At 38.1% G+C, this 8091-nt stretch overlaps 1 long non-coding RNA gene across 1 annotated transcript; it reads left to right on the top strand.

The window, feature by feature from the left end:
- The first annotated feature begins 2928 nt into the window (after positions 1–2928).
- On the top strand, positions 2929–7205 carry LOC133273477 (uncharacterized). The gene is made up of 3 exons (XR_009744833.1): positions 2929–3092; positions 4412–4718; positions 6903–7205. It is a non-coding gene; the product is annotated as an uncharacterized LOC133273477 (long non-coding RNA).
- Positions 7206–8091: the final 886 nt, after the last annotated feature.

Here is an 8091-nt window from a genome sequence, read left to right on the forward strand (position 1 = left end):
CAAACAGAGTGTGCAAATTACTCATTTCAGTGTTTGAGGGGTCTACCTGAAAGACAGCTTCAGTCCCGGCACCAGGGGTACTTAAGTACTTTTTATGAAACAAAATAGATTTGATGAAAGCAGTAGTCCTAGCGTCTCCATGGTATATTCACTAGGGCACCTTGTTAGAGCTGAAAGTTTCCGTTTACATCTGTTCTGACTTCATGACATAAGAGAACTGGAACTAGGACCACAGCATCTTAAATATATGTTGTCAGAAACTGAATATCCAAATAATATTTTTTAATAGAAACTTAAAACTTTTATTGAAAATGTTAGAAATACAATTTTTTTAAAAATTGGATATCTAGAGAAAAAAATAAAAAAAAAGAAAGCTTTAAATCAACTTGATACAAGTATTTTTTTTTCTTTTGGTTTTATGGCAAAGCTGAAAAATCAAATTTAAAAGAGTCTTACTCCTGAGTCCTAACCTTGTCCCTTGTCTACTGTGATACAGTATAGAGGAATTTTGTGCTACTGCTGCTGCTATTCAAATTGTTCCTCTTTTGATTGACAGCTCTGGGGAGAGCTTTCAGCAGTTTTAGATCTACTTACAAACTAATAGAAGGCAGCTCATGTTTTCCTCAGGCTTTGGATGCACCCACAAGTTTTAAAAAAAATTCACTCTGGCTAACTGAAAATATCCCCTTTAAACATATTGCATAATAATAGTAATGATAGTAACAACAATTTTTATCATAATAAGTAATAATAACAGCAATAATAATAAATAATACCAATAATAGAAGAAAAAAACCCTAAAATTATATACACACAGTTTGATATTTGCAGGAAAAGGATGCTTTCTATTTTACTGTTGCTAGTAAGAAAAAGGAATGAAAGGTCTAAATAACCACCCTGATCAACTCTTCAAGATTTTAGCTAAAGGAAAGCCTTCTCTGCACTAGACACAGAAGATAACTTACTTAAGACATTTTGAAGTGAATAAGAAAGAGTGTAGTGTGCATTAAAAATCATACCATCTACCCAGGAAGACTGGAGATTCAAAGGAACATGATGAGGCAGAATTATTCAGCAATGGAAAAGAAAAGCAGGAGATTCTTATGGTAGTGCTTTGGTACCAAAACAATGGGCACTTTAAGCAGAAAAAGCAGGTAACTACTAGATTTTTCAGCGGACTGCTCGATAGCTGAGGTCACCAAAATGTCCAAGTAAAAGGAAGCATTTGAGAGGATTTGTGATTTGCCAGCATCAGGGGAAGCAATGCACAGTTTAAAAATACTGCCCCTCAATGGGAGAAAACGTATTTCTATTAAGGGACCAGAATTGCGCTACGCCTGTTGGAATTTTTGCTTGTGCACAGGAATTTAGCTCCAGGTTCATGTCTGTCACTAAAATTGACAACTGCCTATGGCTCTCTACAATTGAAACGTAGATCTTAAATTTCACATCATTATCCAAATAAAATATATCTGCCAAGGGGGACTGGTATTACACAGTTAGAGAACTGTGATACCAGTTGTCTGATTAACATATTGAGAGGAATATAAGAATTTCTCACCTATTTTCCAGAGGGAGGCTAACTGGGGAGCTTGTGGTAAAGAGACTAATTGAACATTCTCCCTCTGCTAGCTATGTAGATGCCCAGAAATATGTCTGCTCTATGCAAGCAGGTTTTCCCTCTGCATATTACATTCGCTTTTTAGGACAGTAAGGGGAAAAATAATTAAATTTTTTTTTTTCACTTCTATTATTAAAAAGTAAGCAAATTTTCATCTTGAAAAGTGTATTCATTTCCACAGAAGGCTTTCTTATGGCTGTATAACATAGTACATGCAAAGAAGCTGTGTCTTAAACAGAGAAGTTGCTTTTGGAAACAAGAAGCTCTTTTTCAGCAGATATCAATGAAGCAGAGATCAGAGAAAATCTGGTCAAGCTTCATTCAGATCCTGAAATATTAATAGCTGAGTCAGATGTGAATTTACACATTAGAGGCAGAGTCCAGTTCGGAACTGGATTCACATGTCGTAAGTGACTGAGGTCAGGATTTTGGATCAGTTCATCAAAGCAGCTGCCACTGAGGATGCTCAGAATGAAATCTGTGTCTGAAGTTGTTTCAGGGTTTGTTTCTGAAATGTTTGCAACATATCAGAGGTGCTCTTTCATGTCCTTTGTTTTCCCTGGGCTTAAGAAATACCAAACTGGGACTCAGATACAGAACAGAGTGTTGCTGTAAGTCAGCTGAGCCACAGTAGGAGTTTCTATGCACATTCTTAGCCCGTGACATATTTGAGCTAATGAGAATCATGTTACCTTCCAGTGAAATAAGTTTAAACTGGCATAAATTACCTGCATAATTGACACAGATGAAGAACGTGCCTACAGACAGTTGACACTGACAAGTTGATGTGCCATCCCCTGTATCTCACCCTGTGGCCAAATGGACCCATTCCAAGTTTATTCTATCTATGACGGTAAATAGAATTTGACCCATGTCCAGGTCTGTGCAGGTATAACTCATCTGCCTGCAGCCATCTAAAAAGTAGACTTGCAGCCACAAAAAGACTGTAGCCAGGAGGTCAAAAGAAAGGATTATTTCCCCCCACTTGGCTCTCATGCGCTGCATCTAAATAGTCTGCCTAATGTGTCTCTTGTTTGCAGAAGAGAGACTGAAAAACTGAAGAAAGTCCAAGAAAGGCTGTTAGTGCAGTTAACAGAGCTGGAACATGAAAAGATGTTTGAAGAGATGCTGAGGGAACTGTGTTCAGCTTGGATAACAGAAAGCTAAATGGGACTCTAAGTGATGTTTTCAGCTATCTGAGGTGGAGTTTTCAAGAAATTAGGACCTTTTTTTTTTTTTTTCCCCTTCGAGGTGCATAGGATTTTCCTTCTTCCCTTTTTTTGAAGAGAGGAGTGACATTTGCCTGATCCTCCAGAAGCTTCCCGAATTGCTGTCACCTCTCAAAGATAAATACGAGTGTCCTTGAAATGACCTTGTCCAGCTACACTCATGGATGCATCCCACCAGGTCTTACGGGTGTGCTTGGCCAGTCTGTTTAAATGGTCCCTAACCCTATCCTCTTCTGCCAAAGGTGAGTCTTCCTTGCTATGGAATTTTCCTCTGGTGTTGGAGACCTGGGATTCATGAAGGCCAGTCTTTGTAGTAAAGACAAATTAAGAAGGTATTGAGTACTTCATCTTTTCCTGTGTTGTCACCAGGTCCCCTGCCCCATTCAGCAGCAAACCAACATTCTCTCTGGTCTTCCTTTTGCTGCGTATGTGCCTGTAGAAGTTTTTCTTTCACTTCACATCACACATGACATTCAACTCTAGGTAGGGTTTTGCTTTATTAGCCCTGTCCTTGCACTTGGACAGTGTCTCTTATCCTGAGTTGCTGACCCTGCTTCCATCTCTTGCATGCTTCTTTTTTGTGCTTGAGTTTTGAGAAGTTCCTTGATCATCCATGCATGCCTCCTTCCACCTTTAGAATAGAATAGAATATTTCAGTTGGAAGGGACCTTCAAAGGTCATCTGGCCCGCCTGCCTGGCCACTTTCAGGGCTGACCAAACTTACAGCATGTTAAGGGCATATTGCCTTTCAAACACTGACAGGCTTGAGATATCATCTGCCTTTCTAGGAAGCCTGTTCCAGACTTTGACCACCCTCTCAGTAAAGAAATGCTTCCTAATATCCATTTTAAACCTTCCCTACTGCAGCTCTGAACCATTCCCACACGGATCCCAGGGAGAAGAGCTCAGCATCTTCTTCCTCACTTCCCCCCATCACAAAGCTGTAGAGAGCAATGAGGTCATCCCTCAGCCATTTTTAGATTGGGCAAACCCAAAGTCTGTAGCTGCTCCTCACAGAACATTACACTGTCTGCCTCTTAGAGGGATGCTACAAATTGGACATGGTTCAGCGAAAAGTCTTACAATGAGATATTTAAGAGGCTCATTTTGTCTAATTGTCTGCAAAGAAGTTTGCAATAATTTTCTTTTAGAATCTGTGTTTCTTAAATAAAGTATTAGGTTTTAAGCAAACCTTTTTTTTAACTAAGAAAAATACTAGAGGGGTCTAGTAGTAAGATACTGAAGTTAGACAAGGGAATAAAAAAAATAGAGCACCAGTGCTTAACACAGCCAAGACACAACAACAAACATCAAAAAGGTGACATGAATGCCTCCATTTTTTATATTTTCATATAGAGAAAGAATGGCTTACCAAGGGATATGGTTTAGCCAGAAATGGATAATTAGCTCAAAACAGATGTTAATAGGTAAAACTTTATCACCTGTTTTACACAGAAAATTAGATTCAACAATCAAATGTTTTTTCCTGGCTATAAAAATATGTAATTACTTCCAGAGTCAGAGCATTGCTTATATAAGAGGAATTTCATATTGTTTGCAGCGGAAAAATATTGGAAAAGGAGCAGCCACAGGAAAATCTGCCATTAGAAAATCTTCAATAAAGAGCTACTCATGTCCTGCAGGAGGCCATGAATTCTCTGGGAAATGGAATCTCTGTTGTTATATACCTAAGCAGCACCTATCACCATGTTTCCTGAGACCTTGCAGATCTCAAAAATAAACATGATTCCTAATTTCTGGTGATGCCACAAGTCCTTGCCAGGCCCTTGTGTTGTTCTTATTTGGTTACTTTCCACAGACAGATTTCATTTCAAACACACAAGAAGATGTGAACGTCATGCAGATTTGTGGAAAAAAAGAGTTTAGTAGTCTGATGTATTCTGCACATTAATGCTAGAAATGACTGCTTTGTGATTTCTATTGGTCATTTGGGTCTTGCTTATTTTTTTAAGCCCTCACTAGAAAAAGGGGAAAAAAGAAAAGATAAAAAAAAGGCAAAGAGGAAAGAGAGAAGATATTCTGTTATGCTAAACCCTTTTTCATGATAATTTAGTCTCAGAAAGAGTCATTTCCAGTCACAGGCACAGCAAATACTGAGTCACTATCAGATCTTGATTCAATGCCATTTATCTTCTGCACCAGAAGGAGATGACTTTGGTTAGACATGCACAGTGTCAAAATCCTTAACAAATTATTCTGATTTTTTTATCTCTTGAATAGCTTATTCTGTAGACATGAATGAGGATTTTTTTCCCCTCAGTTGTAAGAGTGAAATGATTTTCAACCTGCAAATTATTTCAGGCTTGGTAGAGGCACAGAGACTGTGATGTGCTGTTAATGTGCCAATATTTGACATCTCCCCCCATTTTAGGGTATTTTACAGCAGATATTTTCTTCTTTTTTTTTTTTTTTTCTTTTTTAACTGCAGAATGGAATCACAGGAGAGATTTAGATTAGATAAAAAAAAGAACTTCTTTACTGTTAGACACTGGAACAGGTTTGCCTGGGGAAGCTGTGGCTGCCCCATCCCTCGAAGTGTTGAAGGCCGGGTTGGACAGGGCTTTGAGTAGCCTGGTCTAATGGAAGGTGTCCCTGCCCATGGTAGGAGGTTTTGAACTACATGTACTTTAAGTTTCCTTCCAACCCAAGCCATTCTATGATCCTATGATTCTATGAATATGGGCTTGCAATTAGTAACAAAATTATGGAGTTGATAGATCAGAGATTCATAGTGTATAGTATGTAACAAAAATGTGTAGTACCGTACAAACATACATAAAGGAGAAAAATGACATCCTGAAAAAATGTGGATTCTGTGCCACATCACAGGCCAACAACATGCCAAGACCAGAAAGTAAAGCTCAGACTCTTCCAGTTTTAGGTATCTACCTCTAATGTAGATGTGCATCTTCTACATATAAGTGAAACATCACTGACTCCAATTGTAATTAAAGCAGAAAATCAGACTGCAACTATACCTCATGTGAAAGCATATCTCTGAAAGAGGTTTTGCTTTTTGTCTACTGTCTTGCAACTTTGCAGGGTAGTATCTTCTTGAGCGTATGCAGAAATGCAGCATAGCTTCACCAATGTTCTGATCTGTGGCTGACATGGAAACTCAGAAACCCCAGAATCAACATTTATATTTACCAGATGCTGGCCCATTTCTTTCCATGCCTGTCCTGTCTCTGAGGCATTGCTACATTTCAGCACAGACCAGTGCATTTCAGGCATTGAACTTTCCCAGGAAAATAGGCAGCACCTCATTGCCCTTCATGGTGTACCAGTAGGAGTTACCTGAAAATTACATAGCATTTTGGCATTCACAGGTGAAAACTATTCCATGCCACTTATGTAGTAAATTCTTACCATTTTTACTCCCAGTGATTAATTTTCCAAAGGTTTTTAGATCTCTTCTTCAAAAGATCAGTCAGGCAGGGTGGAGAAAAACTTATGAACGACATGAGCAATCATGCCAGTCAGAGCAAAGAGGCTGCAAATGATTAGCAGGAAGAATTCTAGTTGGCAAATACTGAATGTTTTATCTTTTTCTGAGAAACCAGGACCAGTGTGAGAATGATGCATGATCAGCAATGTTTGATGCTTTGTCCCATTTCCCTTGTGTAATCCAGTCTTCTGGAAGTTGGCTCCTATTGAAATGACAGGGGAAAAGTATCCCGCAACTCAGATGCTGCATTATATTACCTCTGACTTTAGAAAGAAAATGAATTTGCTGTTAGGGTCCAAAATGTTTATCTCAGCTAGAAGACACTTTTTCTTAGAAGATTTTCCTCTAAGCCAAGTCCTCAGCTGGTATAAATCTGAGCAGCTCTGTTTAAATTAATAGAGTTACACAGATTTACATGATCCAGCTGCTTGATTTCAGCTAAACGGCTCCTGTCAGAAGGCAGTTTTTGGTGTAAGAGCATAAATCCTTGACCTACACTGAGTCAAGTAGAGAAAAATCAATAGCGATCATTTTTATTTTTATTTATTTTCCTTTTTCATTTTTTTCTCATTTAATAAACCAGGAAGGGAGAAATAAAGGAATCAAATGAGATCTGCAATTAAACATATATAGTTCACAAGGAGATTTACAAAAAGAAATGAGTGAGATGGATAGAAAGAGAAACAGAGCACATATTGAAAGTGTCCCCTATTTGCTGAATGCAGCCTTTGTGAAGACTGATGGATCAGAAAAAAACCTGGAAGCTGCAGTGTTCTGTTTATCCAAAAATAAAATATTGCATAGGTCAAGCAAGCACAATGCAATCCTCTCTCTCTTTCACTGTGTATCAGCTTTGACCTGAAAAGACAACTCTCTAATGTGCTGAAAGCCTTTCAGGTTCCCATTCCGGGCAGGGACTGACAGCTTTCCCAAGCTATGCCAGAAATAAGACAGATCTACAAAAATTAATCAAGATCCAATTTAGCAAGAGCTTGAGCACACATGTAACTCCTTTTACCCTTAAAGCTAGGCACTCACTTATATAGCTTACTAAATTAGTGTGAATTGAAAAAAATGAAAAATAAAATCCCAAACTGAGAGAAATCCTGTGGGAGAAACTTTCCAGTTACATTATGCAGAAATGTACCCAAAATTAATTTGAACCATTTTCATTTTCTCCCTTTCCCTTTATTATTCTATAAAAATTAGGAAAATTGCACCTTCAGTAGTGTGGAAAAAGATCAAACTGAAGTTTAAAGCCACTGACAACCAGCACAGTGCTCACTTTTATTAAGAAAGATGTATGTGTATGCGTGTATTTGGTGAAAGATAGCAAACGTTGGCACCAAACCAAGCCATTTTTAACTCATAACAAATTTCCAAGTAATTTATAACTTTCTGATGGCAAAAATCACATTGCTCAGGAAAGCTTGCTGAGACCATCATACTAATTTTTCTTAGATATGTTTACAGTTATCTTGCCAGAGCATATGGTTTTTCATTCATTCTTGTCTGATCAAACTCAGTTTCAATCTGATCTTGGAAATAACAGGCTAATATCCCTTGCATTCAGAAGTGTAAAAACTCTGATCTTCCTGAAAACTGGTAAGCATACAGAATACTACCAACAGGTGAATCTCAAAAGTTTCTGAAGCTCTTTTGAGTAAATGTTCAAAAAAAATATGATTCATATAAAAATTAAATACACACCCACTGCTGAGCTCGACAGTACCAATATATCAGTGTAGGGGCTAACTGTGGGAAAAGGGACA

Source organism: Pezoporus flaviventris, unplaced genomic scaffold, assembly GCF_033815535.1.
Source record: "Pezoporus flaviventris isolate CSIRO_AGI_PZ_B2104156 unplaced genomic scaffold, CSIRO_AGI_Pfla_v1 ptg000031l, whole genome shotgun sequence".
In the NCBI taxonomy this organism is placed as follows: domain Eukaryota; kingdom Metazoa; phylum Chordata; class Aves; order Psittaciformes; family Psittacidae; genus Pezoporus; species Pezoporus flaviventris.